This window comes from Jaculus jaculus, chromosome 5 (assembly GCF_020740685.1).
Source record: "Jaculus jaculus isolate mJacJac1 chromosome 5, mJacJac1.mat.Y.cur, whole genome shotgun sequence".
Classification (NCBI taxonomy): Eukaryota; Metazoa; Chordata; class Mammalia; order Rodentia; family Dipodidae; genus Jaculus; species Jaculus jaculus.
The window spans coordinates 111,090,916-111,117,439 of NC_059106.1; positions in this window are offsets into that span (position 1 = coordinate 111,090,916).

Below are 26,524 nucleotides of genomic sequence, written 5' to 3' on the forward strand. Positions count from 1 at the left end.
AGAGAAAGAATGGGCATACCAGGGCTTCCATCCACTGCAAATGAATTCCAGATGCATGCATAACCTAGTGCATCTGGCTTACCTGGGTCCTGGGAAATCAAATCTAGGTCCTTTGGTTTTGCAGGCAAACACCTTAACCACTAAGCCATTTGTCCAGCCCACTTTTGCTGTTTTGTTTAGATTATTGTCCCTACCCTAAGTCCATCATTTCTTTAAAACCCATATTTTCTCCTCTAGAAAAAAAAAATCCCTCTAAATGTGGTGTACATGCATGTGCGTGCATGCGTGTGTGTGTGTGTGTGTGTGTGTGTGTGTGTGTGTGTGTAATAATGTCATATGTGTCATGGGAGGAAGGGGTTTTGAGGGTTTATAGTTTCATCCAGCTTGCTGCTCCTTTTTCCCTTTCTTCCTCCTGCTGATGTGATGATGACACCAGCTTCATGCTCCTGCTATGCTTTGCCTACAGCGTGCACTTCTTTGTGCAGCTGTAAGCCGAACATAACCCCTTTCCATCCCTAAGCTGCTTCTGGTTTGGTATTTTGCCCTAGCAACAAGAAAGTAACTGATACATGGGAACACACAGGCTGTCCTCAGAATAGCCAAGCCCTTCATAACTATCCTTCCATTTTTTTAATCTCATATTTCCATTCGTCTGTATCTACCTATCCACCCACATATTCAATTTTAGTTTTTACCTCATGATTATGTGTATTTTGTGTATGTGCGTGTGTATAGATGTTGTGCTCTGTGTGGTTGCAAGGTGGCAAGAGAAGATAGTAGGTTGTCCCCTCCACTGCTCATCTGCTTGTTTCCTTGAAACAGACTGCCTCCCTGATGCTGGAGCTTGGCAGTTTCTAGAGGCCCATAAATTTTCTGGTTTCTACTCCACAGTTGACTGTGAGTATGTTCAGCCATTTAAGTCAGTTTTCTGAATTGAATTCAGGGGTGTCATGCCCCCATTTAGCCCTCATGCTTTGCAGAAAGTGCTTTTAACTGCTAAGCCATATCTCTACCCTTGATTCTATATCTTATTATTTTTCTGGTTTATTTATTTATTTAAGAGATCGGGATGGAGTGAGGCAGATAGAAAATGAGGGCATTCCAGGCCCTCTAGTCCCTGCCAACAAACTCCAGACACGTGTGCCACCTGTGTATCTGGCTTATGTGGGTCCTGGGGAATCTAGCCTTTGTCCCTGCTAAGACATTTCTCCATCCCTTGATTCTGTATCTTCATCTGCATTTCTGCTGTAGTTTTCCAGGGTACCTAAGGTAAAATATAGGCATTCGATTACTCTGCAAGCCTATTATTGGTATTAACTACCTTTGATCTGAAGCACACTTGTGCTACTCTTCCCAGTCACTCATTTTTCCTCTCTTGCCTATCAGAAATTCCTATTTCAGCATCTAAATTATAGCACATTTCTTTTATTCAAAAATTTTAAAAAATGGAAAATGTCTGATTCTCATCTCCTCCATAAACTATTTGCTACATATGATGAATCCCTTTTTTCCCTTTACAATTATCTTACATATTATTTCATCCATAGGCTTCCACCATTACCCTCGATCACATGAATTTCTCTCTTTATTCCCTGCTCTAATCACTTTTTTCTTCTCTCAGTTACACTTTATAATATTCCTTATTTTTTTTCTTTTTCTGTTTCTATTTTATTTTTGTTGTTAAATTTAAAGTGAGCACCAAGAATGCTGAGGTAGTTCCTGGCCTATGCCTTCTTGGTGTATAACAAATTTTCCTCTAATGAAATAAATGTCTGAATGGAAAATATAAGCAATAAATTAAAAGATGAAGTGCTTACTTCTGATATTCTACATAGCTCAGTTCTACCTGCCACTTTCCTATGGATAAACATGGTTAGGAGATTAGGATGACACAGTAACATATATCCTGTTTTCTTATGTTGAGGTATATATATATATATATATATATCCTCCTTTAAGTTTTCATTTAAGTCATTAATTCAACTGTGATTCAGTTATGGTATGCTTGATTCCTCACTCCACTCTGTCTCAAGTTAATTCACAGCTCAATTCAATTTTCAGATCCCCTGTAAGAGTCTTCCAATTTGTCCCACCCCCTTTGGATCTTTCTTATCTTTGAACCCCTTGATTAAAGTGTCACATACAGTCACATTTATTGATTACCTATGTGTCCTTATTTCTCTGCTAAAAATTTGATGGAGTTTTCCTAAAAGTCTTGAGATATACTCCCATTAACCCATTGGGATTTTGAGTATCTGGCATGCTCATACACTGACACAACCATTTAGAAACAGTTCGGCCAAACATGGAACTGAAAATATGGTGCAGTGGTTAAGGTAATTGCCTGCAAAGTGTAATGATTTGTAGTTCAATTTCCAAGTACCCATGTAAAGCCAGATACACAAAGTATTGCATGCATCTGAAGTTTGTAGTGACTGGAGGCCCCTGGCATGCCCATTGTCTCTGTCTGAATCTCTCCTCTCTCTGATTGTAAATAGACAAATAAAAATATGTTTTTTTAAAAATCCATATGTGAAGGTGGTACCTGTATGTAGAGTTCATTTGCAGCAGCAAGAGACCCTGGCATGTGTACATGCATGTGCCTGCATGCACACACATGCCCATGCAGATGATTAAATAAAATTAAAAGTTTAAAAAAAATCTGTTATAACTTATACCCTATAAGATGCTGTTTATTAAAGATTTTAGAATACACAAAGAATATATAGTTATTGTAAACAGATTAGTGACTTCTTGAGCCCAGGGGTGGAGAAAATGAATGCTGAAAACCAGTATATAAATACATTTGTGACAGGGGTGATGGTGAAGTTATTCATGTTGACTGTTGACATTGATTTCACTGAGTATATATTTTACTGGTTTCCTATATGTATATATGTACAAAAACTCATCACTCATCACATCTTACAGCTATAATGGGTTAAAGCCTAGGCTACATAAATAAAGTTAATAAAGTTGTTTAAAAGAAACTTTGAAGCTTTGAAAGTTTGAGTAAGTACATTAAGCTTTCCTTGTTTAGTAACAGGTTTTGAACCATAAAACTCATGAATTTGGATACTGTGGAACATAACCTTGAACTTACTGATCATTACATGTCTAAATTTTTCTTTGAAATCTTTCTAGTTGATTGATGGTAAACTAAATTGAAGTATAATTCTTTTTAAGCAATATTCATAAAATCCACATTTGTATTCCAAGAGTAACTTACATTACATACATCAAAGATGTACATATGTGTGCATACATGTGTGTGTGTATGTGTGTGTGCAGATGTCATATGAGTAACATAACTTATTGAAGAGTGTGGCCCATTAAGTTCTCCAAAGAATGCCACAATAACATCTTCCTGTGACTTCTACTTATTATGAGTCTAGGGCCTGGTGAGATAGCTTAGTCAGGAAAGTCCTTACTGTCCAAGTATGAGGATCTGAGTTCAATGCTAATAATCCCAGCAATAGGGAGATGGTGACACATTGACCCCTGAACTCACTGGCCAGCCATTCTAGTCTACTTGCTGAGCTCCAGGCCAGTGAAATATCCTGTCTCAATAAAAATGGACCATACACAAGCCATGAGACCTGAGGTTGTCCTCTGGCCTACACACACTTGAATATGTATGTACTCATGTACCTAAACACACATGAACATAAAAACATGCAAGGTGGGCTTATGATAGTTCTAATCAAAGGTGTCCCAAGTAATTCTATGAAACTTCTAAAACTTCATTAGATGAGTCAATGTAGCTTCTGTCTTGTTTCCTGAAACACTATCATGGAGAGTTTTGTGTGCTACCATAAGAGTTCATAATTATAAGGCAGTTGAACTCTGAAGAAGGCTAGCCACACAGAAAGGCTATGATAGGCACAGAGACTAGCATTCCCATCAATCAACTCACACTAGCCAAGGTGTCAGCCCTGTGAGTAGACAAGCTTATGAAAGATTCTACTTCTCAGCATGGTTTTCCCATCCTTATCCTCCTATCTGAGGCCCTAGATGTGATGGGATAAAGATCAGTCATTCTTGCTGAGCCCTATCCTAATTCCCATCTACCAATGGCTCAATGTTTGTGTGCTCCCAATACTCATATGCTGGAATCAGCAACTGTGTAAGGAGGTGAAGTTTACGGGAACTAGTAAGGTCCAGAGAATGTGGCACTCATGTGGTGTTAGTGGTTTTATTTATTTATTTATTTATTTATTTATTTATTTATTTATTTATTTGAGAGCGACAGACACAGAGAGAAAGACAGATAGAGGGAGAGAGAGGGAATGGGCGCGCCAGGGCTTCCAGCCTCTGCAAACGAACTCCAGATGCGTGCGCCGTGGGACCTGGGGAACCAAGCCTCGAACCGGGGTCCTTAGGCTTCACAGGCAAGCGCTTAACCGCTAAGCCATCTCTCCAGCCCTAGTGGTTTTTTTTTTTTTTTAAATTTTTATTTATTTATTTGAGAGCGACAGACACAGAGAGAAAGACAGATAGAGGGAGAGAGAGAATGGGCGTGCCAGGGCTTCCAGCCTCTGCAGACGAACTCCAGACGCGTGCACCCCCTTGTGCATCTGGCTAACGTGGGACCTGGGGAACCGAGCCTCGAACCGGGGTCCTTAGGCTTCACAGGCAAGCGCTTAACCGCTAAGCCATCTCTCCAGCCCCCTAGTGGTTTTATAAGAGACATAAGAGCTTACTGTTTCCTTCTGCTCTCTAGTATGTGAGAAAGCATTGAGAAAATGACCTTTTGTAAACCAGGAATCTGGGTCTTACTAGATGTGCTAATGCTGTTATCTTGAACTTCTAAGGTTCTATACCTGTGCAGAATAAATTTCTGCTTAGCTGATACATGTTATTCTAGTCTATTGCAGTGCAGACTTTCAAACATACTGTCCTATAAAATCTGTAATGATAATAATATATTTTCAATTAAAATGTATTATTATAAAGTAAAAAGTAGAGCATAACTTCAGTATCAGAGGTGAGTTCCAGGTATTATGCAAAACTTTAACGAGTTGCTTTGAAACTAAGCAGCTTGAATAGGCTAGAAGCTATTGAATACTAGCTTTGCAAGGCTAAAATCCTACTTGAAGCAAAAAGTAATTTGAGGACATTATAAAGTCTAGAAGGGCTTCAGAAAGGTTATTGAACAGGCTGTCAGGATACAGATGCAGAGGAAGTCATTATTGTAGAGTGGTAAATAAATGACCCTTGTTAATGGTAAAATTTTACCAACACTGTCATATATGCTGATGTGAAAATATAATATTTAGCTAATTAACCAATAAATTAACCTAACAATAGACTTTAAAAGTATTCAGTGGTTTCTTTTACATTAGAAGATATGAGGGGGAAAGGTGAACGAAAATAGTAGCTACATTATTTTTAAACAAAGATTTAAGGAATTCTATAGGAACCAGTACTTTCTGGATTAAAAATAATACGTAACAATTCTTTCCATTTCTGTCATCAAAAGTTTCATTTTTCTTCAAAGGAAGGACCATAGAGACAAATAAAAACCATTGTAGTATCATTTTTTTTTTATTTATTTGAGAAGAGAGAGAGATGAGATAGAGAGAGTGTGTGTGTGTATGTGAATGGTCATAATGCCAGGGCTTCTTGCTTATGCTACTTTGTGTATCTGGCTTTACATGGGTACTGAGGAATTGAACACAGACTATTAGGCTTTGCAAGCAAACAACTTTAACCACTGAGCAATCCCTCCAGCTCTAGTTTCTACTTTTTACGATAAAAGAGAAACTATAGGCGTCATTACAAAACTGTGTTAAAAGTACAGAAATATTGAAAGAAAAGCTTCCCAGAATATTTCCAGCTCATTAGATAAACAAATGGCCATGAGAATTTAATCATGGTAGGAAAACATGACATGAGGAGATAGCCAGCTAGGCATTAGAGCTCCATAGCAGCAAGAAGGATGTAGTCTGAGAACTGGGAGATATTACCCCAATGCCAACCCCTAGTGACATACGTCTACCACAAAAGGGCCAACTTCCTCCCAAAGGTCCAGTAATTTTCTCCAATATCCACTAGTTGGGGACCAAATATTCAAAACATATGGAGGACACTTCACTCAAAGCACTACAGTATCTATTGTAAATAATAGTTTTCCATAAATTTTGAAGATTTTTATCAGAACTTCCCAGGAAGCCCAAAAGAAAGAGAACTGACCTTTAAAAAAGCTATAGAAGTGCTGGAGAGATAGCTTAGTGGTTAAGGTGCTTGCCTGTGAAGTCTGACCCATGTTCAACTCTCCAGATCCCATGTAAACCAGATGCACAAAAGTGAGGCAAGCTCAAGTTCACAAATGCCCACTAGGTGGTACAAGTGTCTGGCATTTGATGGTGGTGGCTGAGGCCCTGGCACACCAATTCTTTCTCTGTAAAATTAAAAAAAAAAATTAGAAATGACTTAATTGATAGAATTGACTTATAAATTGATACACAGAAAATACACAAAGTCTTAAGGTTTTGTTTTTTTTTTTAACCACATTGTAGCAAAAGAAAATAAGAGAGTATAAAATGAAAAAGATTACTTTCAAACTTGGAAAAACACCTTCCTTACTCTAACTCTTTGCAGCCAGGAAGCAGGCAGAGTAGGTCGCTTAGGTGCCATCAAAGAGCACACAGAGAATGACACAATTATCCAAGAGGAAGGGCAAGGAGCTATAGCTAGCAACTTCCTAAGAGTAAGGCAGAACCTTAATTTAGCAAACCCACAACATTGACAACAACAAATGGGTTAAGTTATTCAGCTGAATTTCAGAATTGACCAGTAACAATGACTGATACATTTACATGGAGTGCTTATAGGAGTAATCTAGGTCTCCCCAGCATTGTATTTTGAGGTTAAAAGTAGGAGGATTTTTCTTTCTAGTTTAGCATTTTAAATACTGGGAACAATTTTAATGCTCCCCAAACAGTTTCATTATTTATGGACCTAACTTAAATGACCAGATTCTGAAACATCAGTTGTGCATTGGGAAAAAGATCTTGGAGTTTTGAAAGAAGGCTGTCAAAATTAAAGCCAGATATTTGTAAATATAGTGAAAACAGATTTAATCAATGACCTTAGCCCCTTTATCACTTGTCTACAAGTGAATAGGTATTAAAGGGAAATGGCAGATGGGCGTAGGATGCAAAAGTTGGCTAAAGATGAATTTTTGAACAGTTGGTCAATGTAGATGGCATGTATGGATATTCAGTTTGAGATCTTCTCCTCACAAGGAAACTGGGGTACAGGAGCACTGACATTTCTGATGGCTAGATTTTAAAGGTACTTGAGGAAGATATTCCAAATTTTAGGAAATAAGTGACATCTAAAAGGGACTGTGGAAGGACTCCCCAATGTAAGGCCTTTACAGTAACTGTTCAGAGATGGGAGGTCACAAGAACAACAGGAAGCTTTTCTAGGATTAGTTTCTCCAAGGGCCATTTAAACAGTATTCTAGGGCATTCTAGGGATAAAGGGGCTTGATGCTGCTCCTGCAAGACATGTTAGAGTTGAGTATTCTTTTTCTTCAGATGTTGCTATGTGCTAAGTGTTCTGCAGTTTTCAGAGTTGAAATATACTTAGCGTGTGCAAGAAATGTAAATAGTTTATGGTGAGAGGTCAGATGATGCCAATTTTAAAACATTGCCTGAAAATTCTCTGCCCTTTCTATTATAAAGAAAAAAAATAATTTCTCTCTTCTTAAATCTGGTCTAACATGTGCCTTTGAACAAAGGGGAGTGGCAGAAGTGACACTATGACTTCCAAGGCAACGGCAGGAAACTCATTGCCACATCAGCAATTACTTTTGGTGTCAAACTTCTACATAAAAAAAAATCACATTAGAATCTCCAGAAAAACACAGTTGAATAGCTGGGACTAGAGCCTGGATGCTAGGCATCAATAAGCAACTCTCACAGACATGTCACACAACAAATACTTGTAAGATGAAGTCAAATAAACAAATTAATGATTGAAATATTTAATAGACCTACTTTGAATAGTATTGATAATACTATCTTTGAATCTGATCAGAAGCTTACTGAGAAGAAATTTAAGTAATGAATGATATTTCCTAGATAGCATATTTAAAACATGACAGTATATCTTTTTTTAAAAATTTTATTAACATTTTCCATTATTATAAAAAATTATCCCATGGTAATTCCCTCCCTCCCCCCCCACACTTCCCCCTTTGAAATTCCATTTAAAACATGATAGTATATCTTAACTTTTATAAGTATAATACAAGTAAGATGGGTAATTTGTAATTTTATAACATTTTTAACTGAAAAATAAAAAGGGTAATGTGCTATAAACAGATGAGTATGGTTTGCTATATGATCACTATCAACCTATGTATTTGGTATACTAGTAAATATCTTACTTTTTTAATGTGCTTTATGAGCCACACTTTCTGAAGATTATTTTCATGCCCCATGTAGCTAGTGGCAGATATTATTTTAAAGCCTGTTACATACATAAGAAAATGAGGATAGATGTACATTTGTTTATCCAAGAAAACATTGCTGATATTAAATACAGGCTTTAGAATACTTTTGTAAGACATAAAAAAAAATTAAGAAAAAGATTTCTTGAGCCTAGGGAGATGGCTGTGGCAGTTCACACATGAGGGCCTGAGTGGACTGCATTCACTCTGAGCTCCTTTCCTCAGCACCCATGTAAGCAGGTGGCCATGACCTACATGCCTGTAACCCCAGTCCCTTGGGAAACAGACACATAAAAATCACTGGGGCTCACCTGTCAGCCTGACTGAATGAGAAATGGCAGTTCTGGGTTCAGTGAAAGTTTCTCTCTCAAGGAATTAAGTGAGTGACCAAAAAGATAAGGACATCTTACATTCTCTTCTGGCCTCCACACATGTGAGCTAGCATCTGCACACACATGCATGCATATACCACACAAACACACATACAGTTGCAAAAATGATTTCCTTTAAAAAAAATCAATATTCTGGGGCTAGAGGGATTGCTTAGTGGTTAAGTAATTTGCCTGAAAAGCCAAAGGACCCAGGTTTGACTCCCCAGGACCCACATTAGCCAGATGCACAAGGGGGCATACACATCTGGAGTTCGTTTGCAGTGGCTGGAGTCCCTGGCTCACCCACTGTCTTTCTCTTTCTCCCTCTTTCTCTAATAAATAAAAAATGTTAAAAAAATATAAATATTCTACTTACACATAGCAGCTATTTTAATATTGACAAGGTTAACTTTGGAAAGTTGCATGCTAAATGTTGGTTATGATTCCCTGTTGTCAGAGAGCTGCACAGCAAGCTCCTTCACCTTCAGAATTTTAACCAAATACTGCCTTCCCAGCATGCCTTCTTCATATACATCTCCCATTCTTGGCTTTATCATCCCCCGCTACATTCTTTCATATTTTCCATGGTGCTTGTCACCTTTCAGTGTCTGTACGATGGACTTGTGTTGATCATGTGTCCTCGAATGTGAAGGTCACCAGGTTAAGCATACTTGACTTCACTCACTTACTAACATGAAGCAGAGCTAGAATTGTGCCTAGGACACAGCAGGTGTCCAGCATTCAGCAGTTGAGTGATAAATGATGCACACATTACTGTGTGCTGGGACTATATTGGACAACAGAAAGACAAAAGCCCAGGCCACAGGAAATTCACCCCTCACCAAGACAACAGTAAATAGAGAAGGTTTGCTCTAAATATGAGTGAATAAATTCAGTGTGGCCAACTGTTTCTCCCTGCTTTGGAAACCAATAGTTCTTTCTCAGTTTTCTTCATCTCTCTCCACTTTTTCAAGTTTCTCCTGATGTGGTTTCATTTTTTATTGTTAAATCCTCCATGGTATCACTGAAAATATTGAAATAAATACCAGGATTACTTTCAGGGTCCTTTTTCTCTGCTTTTGTTCACGCTTCACTTGAGTCATTTGAGTGGTTTAACTGCAAACTTGTTATGGCCACTCTGGTCTTCAGGGTACTTCCTCACCTTGAAGCATCCTTAGGTCTTCATGCACTCAGGTGTGTTCATGGGACATTTGTCCATCTGCCAGTCCACTTCCTATCAGAGTAACTGTTAGTTAAGGGAAGTGTCCCAACTCTTCAATATTTTGTCAAACAGCACAAGCAATGTAAATAATCCAGAAAAATAGATATGTGGTTTATCCCAAATTTACAAGTGCTGCTTTTTTTTTTCAGATCAAATCACTAATGTGAATATTTCAGAGTTCAAGTTAGTAAACAGTGATTGCCTGAAGATAAAATTTGGGATGAAGTTGAGTTGGACTAAGAGGTCATTTGAAGGACTATTAAAGTTTTCAGTATAAATTTTGACCTTAATATTTTTTTCTTTTTAAAAATATCTTACCTTTATTTATTTATTTGAAAGAGATAGAGAGAAAGAGGAAGAAGAAGAGAAAGAGAGAGAGAGAGAATGGGTGCACCAGGGCCTCCAGCTACTGCATATGAATGCCAGACACATGTGCCACTTTGTGCATCTGGCTTATGTGGGTCCTAGGGAACTGACTGTGGGTTCTTTGGCTTTGCAGGCAAGCAACTTAACTGGTAAGCCATTTCTCCAGCCCCATAATCTTAATTTTTAATATAAAAGCTGAAAGGAATAAGAAAGTCTCTGTCCAGCAGAGTTCCCCATGAATTCTGAGTCTCTCTCTTTCTCTCTCTCTCTCTCTCACCACACACACACACACACACACACACACACACACACACACACAAAGAAGGAAAACATGACACACATTCTTGTGTAATAATAAGATTGCACATGTTCTATGTATTTTAGAATTAAAAAGACTTTGAGTAAGGAGAGTATATACTGTCAAAGAAAGAAACAGCTAGTCTGACCCTGGGGAGTTCTTTTGGTGGATGATATTTTTTATCAAGATGTGTTTACTCTTAATTTTCATGTTTAATTAGTATATTTATTAGGTTTTTGTATTGCAGGTTTCATATTTTTATACTTCTATTATGATCTTTATTCCTTTTTCTTTTATATTTTATTTTACTTTTTGAGGCAAGATCCTACTCTTAGCCCAGGCTGACCTAAATTCACTCTGTAGTACCAGGCTGGCCTCAAATTGATGGTAATCCTCCTATCTCAGCCTCACAGTGCTGATACCAAAAGCATACTCCACCATTACTGACCTATTTTCCAATTTTTTTTTTAAATTTAATTTATTAGTTTTCTTTTCAGTAAATACAGGCAGTTTGGTACCATTATTTAGGCTCATCTGTGATCAACCCCCTCCCATTAGACCCTCCTTGTTAATGAAAATGGGTTGTGCATTGTGGAGTTAGCCCCCAGTTATTGGCATGATAAATGTCTCTGCAAATCATGACCCAACATGTGACTCTGACATTCTTTCCGTCCCCTCTTCCGCAAAATTTCCCTGAGCCATGTTGGGTTCATTTTTGGTCTGCTTCAGTGATGAGGTGATGGGGGCCTCTGAGGCTCTGGCTCTCTGATTTGGTAGGAGTTGATTTTTCTCTGTGTTGATCTCCTTCCCCTTTGTGCTGGTATCCAGTTCACAGGAAAACATCACCCTTGCTTATTTCGCCAGTTGTCCTTAGCTTCAGTTGGGCCCCTTTTGAGGTATGTTGGGGCAGCTCTATTCTTAGGATCTGCATCTATCTAGAAAAGAGAAGCAGATTCTCCAACGGAGAGTAAGTTAGCACCCAGAAAATTGAGATAACACTTACTTTTTTGATAGACAGTATGGTAGGTTTAGGCCCTCTTATACCCTATGATTGATGGTAGCTTGATATTGTAGAGTGGGCTTGTGTTTGGGTATGGTTCTGACTTGTTTCCCAGCTCCAGCTATGGGTCTAGTACCACTGAGTGGATCAGTTAGCCAAATCAAGAGCAATTGATTCCTCACCATGGCTGTGTACCACTATTACACTTGTGTGGGCATCACATCCAGTTATTCGTTGCTAATTAGGTTAAACAATGTGTTGCTTGGACAGATCTTGGTCATTTCCCCCAGTCGCCTATGTAGCGCCTTCTGGCACTAGACATGCTGACACTGGGGACTGACTCTCTCCTGGCTTCCAGCCATGTCATTCCATTTTACGTGTCAGCTGCATATGGAGTCTTCAGCAATAGGGTCTTACCACTGGCCTTTGGTGGGTCATCAAGTACTCTGACAGAAGTCTGTCATTGTTTTGGGAAACCTTGTAGGTTTCTCTGATCAAAAGCTCATTGTGGATGGTAGGCCCAAGCTGGAAGTGGGGGTTACAGGTCAGTGTCCACTAAGAAATTGAGGAAAAAGATAACTAATATACAAGAGTTAGAGAGGAGAGAGATAGAGGGGAGAGGGGGAGAGGGAGGGAGGGAAGATGTAGGAGATTTAGGTCAGTCTTGATCCTACCCTCTCCAGTGTCTTGTGGTTCAGGTGTTTCCTGTAAGGGTCTAGTGAAGGTTCAGCCATTTGGTCTGTCTTTTAGGAAGTAGAATTTTATGGTACCATTGCCGTTTGGGTCCGGATTACTGTTTCCCACCCTTTGATTCCCTCCCGCCCTCCCATCCATCTTATTGTCTAGTCCATGAGGTGCTTGCTGGGTATGTAAGGCATCTTGGGCAGATTCAGGTTAGGTGTTGCAGATGAGTGAGACTATGTGTTGATTTTTTTTTTTTTTCTGTGATTGGGTAAGTTTGCTGAGAATGATCTGTTCCAGGTTCAACCATTTTCCTCAAATTTCTTTATGTCGTTTTTTCTTACTGCTGTATAGAATTCCATTGTGTAGATATACCACATCTTTGTTATCCATTCTTCTAATGATGGACATCTGGATTGATTCCAGCTTTTAGCTATTACGAATTGAGCTGCCACAAACATGGTTGAGCAAATCTCTCTGGATTTTGGTTTGAAGCTTTTAGGGTAGATGCCCAGTAATGGTGTAACTGGGTCTGTTGGTATTTCTATAGCCAGCTTTTTCAGGAGTCTCCATATTTCTTTCCAAAGTGGTTGTACCATCCTGCATTCCCATCAACAGTGAATGAGTGTCCCTGCTTCTCCACATCCTCGCCAGCATTTATTTTCATTTGACATTTTGATGTTGGCTATCCTTATTGGGGTAAGGTGGAATCTCATAGTTGTTTTAATTTGCATTTCTCTGATGATTAAGGATGATGAACATTTTCTTAGGTGTGTGTTTGCCATTTGTATCTCCTCCTCTGTGAATTGCCTGTTTAACTCTGTGCCCCATTTTGTGAGTGGGGTATTTGTATTCTTATTGCTTAGCCTTTTGAGTTCTTTGTAAATTCTAGAGATAAGGCCTCTATCAGTTGGATAACCTGCAAATATTTTCTCCCATTCTGTGGGTATTCTGTTGCTTTGCTTATTATATGCTTGTCTGTAAAGAAACTCTTCAGCTTCATATGATTCCAATGGTTGAGTGACTGTTTAAGAACTTGAGCCACTGGGGTTTTGTTCAGGAAGTCTTTTCCCATTCCTATATCATGGAAAGTACTTCCTATGTTTTCTTCCAGTAGTATTTGAGTTTCTGGTCTTATGTTGAGGTCTGTGATCCATTTGGATTTGAGTGTTGTGCATGGTGAAATGTGTGGATCAAGTTTTAGTTTCCTGCATGTGGTTATCCAGTTTGTCCAGCACCATTTGTTGAAGATGCTATCTTTTTTCCAGTCTATATTGTTTGGGCCTTTGTCGAATATCAAGTAGCTATAGTTGCTTGGCCCAAAATCCGGGTCCTCAAGTCTATTCCATTGGTCTATACTCCTGTTTTTATGCCAGTACCATGCTGTTTTTATTACTATGGCTTTGTAATATAGCTTTATGTCGGGTATGGTGATGCCACCAGAGGTATTTCTTTTGCTGAGGATATGTTTGGATATGCAAGGCCTTCTGCCTTTCCATATGAAATTTGAGATCATTTTTTCTATCTCTGTGAAGAACACTGCAGGGATTTTAATTGGAATTGCGTTAAATCTATATATTGCCTTTGGTAGGATTGTTATCTTCACAATGTTAATTGCCTATCCAGGAGCATGGGAGGTCTTTCCATCTTCTCAAGTCCTCCTCAATTTCTTTTTTGAGAGTTTATATATTTTCATTGTATAGATCTTTTACGTCCTTGGTTAAATTTATTCCAAGGTATTTTATTATTTTTTTTTTTGTTGCTATTGAAAATGGGACTATGTCCTTTATTTCTTTTTCTGTGTCTTTGTCATTTGCATACAGAAATGCTACCGATTTTTGTGCATTGATTTTGTATCCTGCTACTTTGCTATAGGAGTTAATCACCTTCAGGAGTTTTGGGATGGGGTCTCTTGGGTCTCTTACATATACAATCATGTCATCAGCAAATAGAGCTAACTTAACTTCTTCCTTTCCAAATTGTATCCCTTTTATTTCCTTCTCCTGCCTTATTGTTTGGGCTAGGACTTCCAGAACTATATTGAAAAGCAGAGGTGAGAGAGGACATCCCTGTCTTGTTCCTGATCTCAATGGGAATTCCTCCAGTCTCTCTCCATTAAGTATTATTTGGGCGCGCAGGGGGCGGGGGGGGGGGCGCGGGGCATTCCTGGGCGCCTGGGGCGTGGGATGCCATGGGCGCTCCGGGCGTGCCTGCTGCTTTTGGATAGGGAGTGTGTGGCGCCTTGGGTGGGGAGGGGCACGCGGGGCGGGATGGGTGGGGGGTGCGCGGGCCTGTGGCGCGGGTTTTTGTGGGCGCGTGGGGCGGGTGGGTCGTGCAGGGCCGCCGGGGTGCGTGGAGCTTGGTCGGGGTGGGTCGCAGCGGGCGGGGTGGCGGGGTGTGGCGGGGTGTGTGCTTCCCTCTTTTACCCCAATCTGTGCCCTCCCTCTTGCAAAAAGTTTCTAATTTCCCTTGAATACTTGCCTTTTTTTCCTTGTTTGTAGTGCAGCTAGGCGGTCGCCATCTTGACCAAAGTCCCCCTGTTTTCCAATTTTGAGACAAGGTGCCTCTAGTAGTAGCTCAGGCTAGCCTTGAAAGCTCTGTCCTCCTGCCTTAGCCCCCTAAGTTCTGGGATCACAGGTGTGAGCCACCATAGTCAGCTATTTCTTCTTTTAGAACAAGATAGTTCAGTCTTAATTCATTACATTTTTTATAGTGCATAATTCAAGGGCCTTCATTTTCAGATTCCATTGATTTAGCCTTTTCATGTTACAAATAAATTCACTTGTAAATAAACTCACAAATAACTAAACAAAACTTCTGTAGGGTTCTGTGATGGTTAAATTCTGTTTTCAACTTGGTCAGATTAGGAATCCACAGACATTCCTCTTAATTAGGTTTCTGAGGTTGCTTCCAGGAAGGATTGACTGTAGGAGAAAATCTGACCTCCAGAGCTAACCCTTCAAGTGAGTTGGTGGCCCTTCCTGTGATGGAAGCTCTGAGAGGAAACAATCCCTTTTCCCCTGGCTGCCCCATGCTGCTTATTGGCGAGCGCATCCATTCATAGCTGCATCTAACTTGTTCAGCTATCCTTTTGTGGCAATGGAACCAAAATTCCTCAGCTTTCCTGTGTGAACTGAAGACCAGCAGCTCTTCAGGAAGCTTCCAGCCTTCAGTGCTGGATTTGGACTACTGAGCACCCAGCCATGTGCACTGAGCAGCACTATGGTTCCTTGACTCAGGACTGCAGGCTGCTACTGTTGGGCTGCCATAAACTAACCAATAAATTCTTTTTTTTTAATACAAATTCATTCTATCAGTTCTATTCCTCTAGAGAACTGTAATACAAATTCTAAAATAATCCTAATTCTGTAGATTCTGTAATATAATTCTAAAATACTTCAACTGTATGATATTAACTTTAGAGAATTTGCTAAGCAGCTAATATACCAATAACTAATATGACTAAAAAGGAGAATAAAATCTCACTATCAAATATTAGTAAAAATATCTTACTCATAATAAAAATTCATCTTAAAAGTACACATACAAATTACTTATATGTTATAAAGTTGGTTCATACTCAATCTTAAATTAAGTTCTTACATGTTTAAGAAAATACTATGTACTCTTTCTAAAAACTGATATATAAATATCATTCTACACTTGTTGTTCTTTAATTATTTTAAAATCTCCACTGTTAGACATGTAAAAAGCACACAAGTTAAATATGAAAATATTGGCTCAAATAGCATAATATAGAAAATTAACATAAATGCATAAGCTAAAATGTATTGAATTTAGAATTTTGGAGATTTATAAGATGTTTATTACAAAGAAATTATCCAATAGGCAAATAAGAAAGCTGATATTTCATTCATATTGGTAATAAAAAATAAAATACATGAAATTAGCCTTAACAATATATATGAGATATATGATATATTCATGCAACTACATAATGGAATTTCAAGTTACCCAAAGCTTAAACTGGAGCAGTCATTATTTAATGTAAAATGGAGTATATAATACTTTGTACTTTCTCTGAAACCTTCTGACTGTATAAAGCAGAGAACAACTAAGAAATGCATGTAATTATGATTATTAATTCCATATTTTTTGTTAACTTTTTAAGAAATTTTATTATTCACAAGATAGTTATCCAATCTTTTCTTCACGATGTGGTTGGCATTTTCTTGCCTTTTTTTTTGTTCTTTCTGTTATTTCCCTGCATTTCTTACTATACTTTTAAATGGTTATGATGATTATCTAAATTGTTCCCTTGCAGATTTCTTCACAGGTAAATATACATGACCTTCTCTTGTTCAGTGTTACCAATACCCACTTTTATTTATTTAAAATAGATTTCAGAGGATATCCAAAAGTATATGTGTATATATTGAAAATCTTTTCAAGTCCTTTAGTTCTGAGATGAATTGTTATTTTGTGTTACAAAAGGTTTTCTTGTGCTCCCAGACTGATGCCCACTTTCAATTTGAATCTGAGCTCTCTTCTTAGAGAGACCCTGTTTGACTTCAGTGCTTGTGTTCATTCATTTATGTCAAGTAATGCTGTCTGATGCAGTTCAATAAGAGATGCTTGTGATATTTGGGAACCCTTTACAATATTTGCCTGATTTTCCTAGCATTATTTTAACCAAATTACCAATACAGTTGGCAAGAACCTCAAGGCTTCCCCTGATAATATCCCCTGGTCAGGAATAATGCAACCTACAAATGACATATGCACCATTAGGTTCATCAAGCATTATGTGGTCAATTTAGCACTAAATGCAGCTACTAGCTTAGTAGTAAAGACATAAATAATTCATTCACCAGATATACTTTAAAAATTTATAGAAGTTAAAATTCAGGAATATTTGAATGATAATACAAGCAGAGAAATTTCAGTGGCAATTGTTTTTAGAACCTACATGAAGTAGAAAAATAAGATAGAAAGATTAAAACACAAGGTGTAGAGGAGCCTAAAAACTTAACCCAATGCTCAAATAACAGAAAAACACAAAAGTCAATTATCAGACCTGATGAATAAAAATAGAAGTCTCAGATATGAAAAATAGGACTCTGAATGAAGGAATGGAGTCAGGTGAATACTTGCATACCAATTAAGAAAACAGTGTGCCTTTTACATCTAGAATGTGATTTATATGAGATACTTAAATGTACATGGTTTTAAAGAAGAAAGGTAAAAGATGGTGATGTTACCTTGTACATTGTCTTAGCATTATCATAATATAATTTTTAGGTAAAACTATAAATAAAATAAGCAGTAATCATTGGGTTGTATGCAAAGTATACTAACAGAAAGTCCTAGTAAGGACATGACTTGAAATTTATCAAAAGCATGCTTTTGTTCCAATAATTTATTGTACTAAGCTAAGATGATTTTCTTAGATATATGAAAAAATAGATAGAGATAATTACAATTTCCAGAAGCTCTGTAAAAGTTGACCCATTAACTATATAAATGAATAAAGTGAAAGTGACTATACATGAATTAATTGACATTAAACAAGTCTAAGCTGCTAATTACTCAGACACAATTGCAGAATATATCATTAGATTATGCTACCTTCTACACGGTTCTATGCAGCTTCATTGCTTCTTCTGACTTTATTATGTAAGCAGTTGTAGCACAATCACCACTATGCTTTTTGTTCTTTGTAGGATTTTAAATTTTTTAAATAATCATTTATTCTAATCTATATAAAAAGCTTCAAGAAGTAGTTCAGAATAGAGAAAGATTCCTTAAAAATTATGATTATGCCCATGTGTCTTTGACCTATTGAAGTATTCTGGTATGATCTATCTTACTCATCAGTGCACAGAAAAACAAATTTTATGTGTAGAAGAGAAATGGTCTTTGGTTGAGTGGAACATGCCATCTGGAGAATGGCATGCAGAGATGAGCTCAGAAAGCATGGCTATGATGCTATGTGGTCTCCTGTATGCCAAATACATGGCCTGTGGAGTTCAAAGCATGGTTAGGATGCTATGTGGTCTCCTGCATGCTCAGGACATGTTCTGCGGGGTTCAGAAAGCATGGCTGATGCTGTTTGGTCTCCTCTATATCCAGTGCATGAGCTTTGCAACTCAGAAAGCCTAGTTATGTTACTGTATGGTCTCCTCTATGCCCATTGCTTATTCTGTTGAAATCTTAGTCAAATCATTTAATAAGTCATTTGATAGAATTGGAACCTATCACAGTTCCTAGATATCACATAAATTAATGCTGAATGAGACTTTGTACAAATACTTAGGGCTGCAAGTAAAGGACAATTAGATGTAACTAACATGCTTTGCTCTCTCTAATGTGTGAAATTCTGTTTCATACATGCAAATAGGATTCTTGAAAATATTTTGAAAGTCTACTGAAGAAAATAATCACGTCTGCTGGTTATGATCTGCTTCTCTTCAAAGCCTCCTGGGGCATTTTAAAATCCATGTTGGGATGTTTTCTGGAGCAAGAAAGGCCAATTATTTTCTAACATGTCTTCTTTCTTCTTCCTGATTCCTTAAATTAGGCTTACCTACTCTTTAATCCTCACCAAACATAAGCTTGGATTGAATTTTGCTATAATACTAGCCTTTGCTTCCTACACAGTGCTCTTGGCCTCTAACTTAGAATCTTTTCCTGGTTTTAACTTTCCTACTTCCATTCAGGTTTCTCTGAAGATTAGCCTTATCTTTGTATATGTATTTTATTCTTTTCTTTTTATTTATTAAATTGGCTCAGTAGATTCAAATCTTAATTAATATAAATTATCTCTCCCAAACAATATATAGCCACATACTTATTCAATACATACACTACTACTTGAATTTACTGATGACAGATTTGATGTGATAATTTTTAATAGTTTCAACATGTTATTAGGTAACTGTAATTGAAATGTCTAATTTTTATACAGTTAATATATTTGCTTATATTTTGTTTAAATAAGACATGAGGATTTCTATGCTTCTAGAGAAAATAAATACATAAAGTGCTGATTTTTAGTTTACAGTTAATTGGCTTTCAGTTTTCAGCCATTAGTGTCAAAATAACATTGGCTTAGGTGGCACTTTGTTTGGATAGTATGCATCCCATAGGCTGCTCCATTAGAGTCATTAAAATGGTATATTGTCTATGTTTCAATGTGGATGGATTTAGACAATTTTCCTTCAAAGTAATGACAGGAAAGGAAAACTATGAGGCTCTGAGTTCTTATACAGCGAGAAAAAAGGTATACTAAAGAATGCAGGATAAACAGAAGGCTGAAGAAAGGAAGCTCAGAGGAGAACAAGTCAAAAAAGCTTCCCATTGACCTGGAAACCCAAGATGCATTAGAAGTGAGACATCTCTGTTTGTCCTCTATTGAAAATTCCTCTCCTCTTCTTGCTTTCATTTCCATTATACTTACAGACCTACATTAAATATGACACCATTCATTTTTTTTTATTAAGTAAAAATTTTTGTGGATATATTATATATTGGCACCATAATTTCCTTCCTCCCTGCCCCCATTCCACTGAGGGTCCTTCTCAGTGGGATTACTGGTATTCACCATGGAGTTGTGGGTTTTGAGTTATGAGAGTAGCAGTCAATCATTGTGTGTGTGTGTTTGTGGAGGGGGCAGTGCCTCTGGATATTCTCTCCCACCCTGTGGCTCTAACAATCTTTCTGTCTCCTTTTCCACAAATTTCCCTGAGCTTAGATGGGTATGTTTTAAGTCTACTTTAATGCTGAGCACTCAACAACTTCTGGATTTCTTCGTTGGTACATTTTGAGTACCCACAGTGTCTGTCTCCATCACCCTGGCGCAGGTTGTCAGGCTTGCCATTTTGCCAACTTCACAATTTTTCTGTGGTTTTACGTGGGTCCTAGTGGATGTGAAAGGGGTAGTTCATCTCTCGCCAGAGATTCAGCTATCTTTTATTGTCTTATTGATTAATTTTTGGTTGTCCTTGGTTATCACTGGCTTCTGAAGAAGAGAAAACAGATTCTCCAATAGAGAATGAGGTAAACATAGGTTAGAAGGGATAAATATTATTAATTAAGAGAAGCTTTGATGGATGCAGCCTCTCTTTTGCCAAAAACTAGTAGAAGCTTCTCACTGGAGTCCATAATCCTGGTCTCCATTGGATTCTGACTCTGTTTCCAGTTCCAGCTATGGCTTCCTTTCCACTGAATAGATCTCTTAGCCAATCAGTAAGCCATTGGTTATCCACCCAGGCTGGGTGCCACCATTGCACAGGTGTGTATGTCTTGCCAAGCTGATTGATTTTTTTATAGCACTGCCCCCCTATTAGCACACAATGCTTTTGACCTTTTTCCCCCAGCAGCTCCATATATCACTTTCCAGCACTATGTGGGCAGACCATCTGGGATCTGGAATTCTTACAGACTCCAGCGAGATGTTCTCTGTTGTCTTTAGTAATAGGGTCTCACCTTTTACATAAGGTGGGTAATCAAGTGATTTGACAGAAGCCCACCTTGTTTTGGGGACCTCATAGGTCTCTCCCATCAATAGTTCAATGTGGGTTATCACTGATTTCTGGTACTGGGAGTTACAAGTCAGAGAAAAATATTTTAAGGTTAAGATTCATCCCTAACTCTTCAGAGCCCATCTTACAAAAAAATCTCCCCATACTCCTATTAAGGGTTATATTTTTGCTTACTATCCAGGAGTAAGCTTTCTATGGTATCATCTCATTTTGGATTTAGTTTTGTGTATATATCCCTCAACATTCCCATTCTCTTTCCCCAAAACATTCCATTCCCATTTCTGTCCTTTGAGTTGCCTATCAGGTATTCCTGCAACTCAAGCTGTTCCAGGTAAGGAAGCACAGATGAGAGAGAACATGTGATATTTGTTTTAATAAGTTTGCCTTCAAAACTTTATTTTTTTTTCTTTTCAAACTTTTTTAGCCTTTTTTTTTATTAATTAGTTTTGTACTCAGTGAATACAGTCAAGTCAGTACCAGTATTAGGCTCATCCATTATCTATCTCCTCCCGTTGACCCCTTCTTGTTGAAGTATATGGGTCATGCATTCTGAAGTCAGCCCACAGTTATGGGTAGGATAAATATCTGCATATCATGACCCAACATGTGGGCTCTGACATTCTTTCCTGCCTCTCTTCCACAGAATTTCCCAAGCCATGTTGGGTTCTTTATTTTTGGTCTGTTTCAGTGATGAGGTGTTGGGGGCCTTTGGGTCCCTGGATCTCTGATTTGGTAGGAGTTGATTTTTCTCTGTGTTGATCTCCTTCACCCTTGTGCTGGTACTGGTTCACAAGAAAACAACACCCTTGCTTGTTTCACCAATTGTTTCAGCCTGGGCCCTTTTGAGGTATGATGGGGTGGCTCTCTCCTTCGGATCTACATCTATCTGAAAAAAAGAAACAGATTCTCCAATGGAGAGATAACCCTTACTTTTTTATAGAGAATTTAATATGTGTAGGGCATCTTGTAGCCCATGATTGGTGGTAGCTTGATAGTGGAGAGAGGGCTTGTGTTTGGATATGGTTCTGACTTGTCTCTCAGCTACAGCTATGGGTCCTGTACTACTGAGTTAGCTGAATCAAGAGCAGTTGGTTTCCCACCATGGCTGTATGCCACTGTTGCACTTGTGTGAGCATCACAACAGGTTATTTGCTGCTAGGTAGGTTAGACCATGAGTTGCTTGGCTAGATATTGGTCAATTTCTCCCAGTCGTCCATGTAGCACTGTATCTGGCACTAGAAGCACTGACTGTCTGGGGACTGACACTCTTCCAGCTTCCAGCCATGCCATTCCATTTTATGTGTCAACCGCATAAAGTGTCTTCAGCAGTAGGGTCTTACCACCAACCTTTGGTGGGACATCAAGTTCAATTTTTTTTTAAATTAATAATTTCCATGATTATAAACAATGTCCCATGGTAATGCCCTTGGTCCACCCACTCACCCCTTTGAAACTCTATTCTCCATCGTATCCACTCCCCCTCTCAACCAGTCTATCTTTTATTTTGATGTCATGATATTTTCCTATTATGATGGTATTTTGTAGGTATTGTCAGACACTGTGAAGTCATGGATATCCAGGCCATTTTGTGTCTGAGGGCAGCACTTTGTAAGAGGTCCTACCCTTTCTTTGGCTCTTATATTCTTTACACCACCTCTTCTGCAATAAACCCTGAGCCTTGGAAGTTGTGGTAGAGTTATTGCAGTGCTGAGCACTCCTCTGTCACTTCTTTCCAGCACATGATGCCGTCTGAGTTATCCCAAGAGCTCTGCCATCTGAAAAGAGAAGATTCTCTACCAGAAATGGAGTAGCATTAATATAAGGGTGTGAACATTAAGAGAAGTGCTTACTTGGCAATTTGATATGCGTAGTATATACATTCAGCAAGACAGCAGCAGACATTACACCACTAGGACTCATGGCTATCCCTGTTTTTAAGTTTTCAGGATCAGGTTTGTATTCCCTCCCATGGGGTGGGCCTCCAGTCCAATTAGAGGACAATTAGAGACAGTTGGTTTCCACTATGACAGACTTGCCACTATTGTACCCATTGGCTCACTTGGCCTGGCAGGCCAAATATTAGGCTTGCAGTGTCCACTGTTGAGTATCTTCAGTGGTGATTTCTCTCTCTCCCATTGAACTGCAGAATGGCTTCTTGCAGCTTTCTGTCAGCTGGTCTACATGGAGGGGATTATCAGCTCAGTTCTAGCAGGATTTCAGAGTAGCCTTGCAGCACAACTATATGGAGCCTTCAGCAATAGGGTTATATTATATATTCCTGGTGGGAAACCAAGGGCTTCTTCAATGGCCTAGAATATTTTGGGGGCATCAGGGATCTCCCTGGCCAACAACTCACTGGAAGGTTTCCCATCCCTGGCACTGAAAATTTTCTAGCAACAATCCCTTGTCAAAAAAGAGGATTTCCATATGATTTATTTCTATCCTCTTTGATTTTGGTTAGCCCTACCTCCACCTTTCCTTTACTCAGTCTCTTCCCCTGACCTCACTTGGGCCTTTTCACCCCCATTAATCTATTGGTCTAATTACATATATACAATACCATCATATTAAGTACCCCTTCCTTTCCTTTCTCTTCCATTTAAATTTCTTTTCTAGCTTACTAGCCTTTGCTACTGAGTTTCCTTCCTACTCACACAGAACTCCAGCCATCTGTAGCTAAGATCCACATATGAGAGAGAACATGTGACATTTGGCTTTCTGGGCCTAGGCTACCTCACTTAGTATAATCCTTTACAGATCCATCCATTTTCCTGCAAATTTCATAATTTCATTTTTCTTTACAGCTGAGTTGAACTCCATTGTATAAATGTGCCATATCTTCATTATCTACTCATTATTTGAGGGACATCTATGTTGGTTCCATTTCCCAGCTGTTGTGAATTGTATGGCAATAAACATGGTTAAGCAAGCATCTCTAAGGTAATGAGATGAGTCCTTAGGATATATGCCTACGAGTGCTATAGCTGGGTCATATGGTAGATATGTTTTTAGCTGTCTTAGGAACCTCCACTCTTATTTCCACAATGTCTGGACCAGATTGCAATGCCATCAACAATGTAGAAGGGTTCCTCTTTTACTACATCCTCAACAGCATTTATGGTCATTTGTTTTCATGATGGTAGCCAATCTGACAGGAATGAGAAAGATTCTCAATGTAGTTTTAATCTGCATTTTCCTATTTACTAGGGGATGTAGCACATTTTTTAGATGCTTACATGCCATCCATATTTCTTCTTTTGAGAACTCTCTATTTAGTTCCATAGCCTGTTTTTTTAACAGGCTTGTTTGATTTCTAATTATTTAATTTTTTGAATTCTTTTTATATCCTAGATATTAATCCTCTATCAAATGTATAGCTGGCAAAGACTTTTCCCATTCTGTGGGGTATGTCTTTGCTTTATTCACAGTGTCCTTTGCTATATAAAATCTTTGTAATTTCATGAGGCCCCTGTGGTTTTATTGCCTGAGCAATTGGGGTTATATTCAGGAAGTCTTTGCCAAGACCAATATGTTGAAGGGTTTCTCCTACTTTTTCCTCTAGCAATTTAGGAGTTTCAGGACTAATGTTAAGGTCTTTAATCCATTTGGATGTAATTCTTGTGCATGGAAAAAGGGAAGAATCTATTTTTATCCTGCTACAGATACACATCCAGTTTTCCCAGCACTATTTGCTGAAGAGGCTGTGTTTTCTCCAATGAGTATTTTGGCATTTTTATCAAGTATCTGGTGGCTATAACTACCCGTACTGAAATCTGGGTCCTCTATTCTGTTCCATTGATCTACCTGGCTGCTTTTGTGCCAGTACCATGCTGTTTTTGTTACCCTTATTATTGGTGCTCAGTATTGTTTTAGATATTCGAGGTTCTTTGTGATTCCAAATGAATTTTTGTAGTGTTTTTTGTCTTTTTTTTTTTTCTATTTCTGTGAAGCATGCCATTGGAATTTTGATGGGGATTGCATTAAATGTGCTTTTGGTAAGAATGCCATTTTCACAATATTGACTCTTCTGATCCATGGACAAGGGGTGTTTTTCCATTTCCTAGTGTCTTCTGCAATTTCTCACTTGAGTGTTTTCAAGTTTTCATTGTACAGATCCTTCACTTTCTTGGTTAGGTTTATTCCAAGGTACTTTATTTTTTGTGATGCAATTGTGAATGGGAATGATTCTCTGATTTCAACTCTGTGTGTTTGCTGTTAGCATATAGGAAGGCCACTGGCTTCTGTGTGCTGATTTTGCATCCTGCTACATGGCTATATATGTTTAGCAGCTCTAACAGTTTGCTGGTAGAGGTTTTAGGGTCCTTTATGTATAGAATCATGTCATCTTCAAATAACAATAACTTGATCTCTTCCTTTCCAAATTGTATCCCTTTTATGTGTGTCTCTTGCCTTGTTGCTATGGCTAAGACTTCCAGTGCTATATTGAATAAAAGTGGGGACAGTGGACACCCTTGTCTTATTCTTAATTTAGTGGAAAAGTTTCCAGTTTTTCTCCATTTAGTAATATGTTGGCTGTAGGCTTGTCATAAATAGCCCTTAATATATTGAGATATGTTCCTTCTATTCCCAGTCTCTGGACCTTTATATGAAGGGATGATGAGATGATCATGTAATTTTTGTCCTTCAGTCCATTTATATAATATATTACATTTATTGATTTGCATATGTTGAACCATCCCTGCATCTCTGGGAGAAAGCCTACTTCGTTGGGGTGAATGATCTTTCTGACATATTCTTGTATTCTGTTTGCCAATATTTTTTTGAGAATTTTTGCATCTATGTTCATAAGGGATATTGGTCTATAATTTTCTTTTTTGGTTCTATCTTTGCCTGGTTTTGGTATTAGGGCAATGCTGGCTTTGTAGAAGGCCTTTAGTAGGATTCCTGCTTTTTCTCTTTTATGGAAAAGTTTAAGAAGCAATGGTGTTAGTTCTTCCCTGAAGGCCTGGGAAAATTCACCAGTGAATCCATCTGGGCCTGGACTTTTTTTAGTTGGGAGATTTTTGATAACTGCTTGGATCTTCATAGTTGTTATAGGTCTATTTCAGTGATTAATCTCATCTTGATTTAATTTAGGAAGGTCATATAAATCAAGGAAATCATCCATTTCTTTCAGATATTCATACTTCATGGAGCATATGTTTTTATAGTATGCCCCTATGATTTTTTTAATTTAATCTGGTATCTGCTGTGATGCTACCCTTTTCTTCTCTAATTTTATTAACTTGTGTCTCTTCTCACTTTCTTTTGGTCAGATTTGCTAAGGGTTATCAATCTTGTTTATCCTTTCAAAGAACCAACTCTTTGTTTCATTGATTCTTTGGATTGTTTCTTTGGTTTCTATTTCATTAATTTCTGCCCTAATCTTTATTATTTCTTTCTGTGTGCTGATTTTTGGTTTGCCTTGTTCTTCTTTTTCCAAGACTTTAAGGTGAAGCAATTAGGTCGTTTACTTGTGACCTTTCTAATTTCTTAATATGGGCACCTTAAAGCTATAAATTTCACCCTTAGGACTGTCATCCTTGTGTCCCAAAAGTTTTGGTATGTTGTGTTCTCATTATCATTTGACACTAATATATATTTTTTTAATTTCCTTC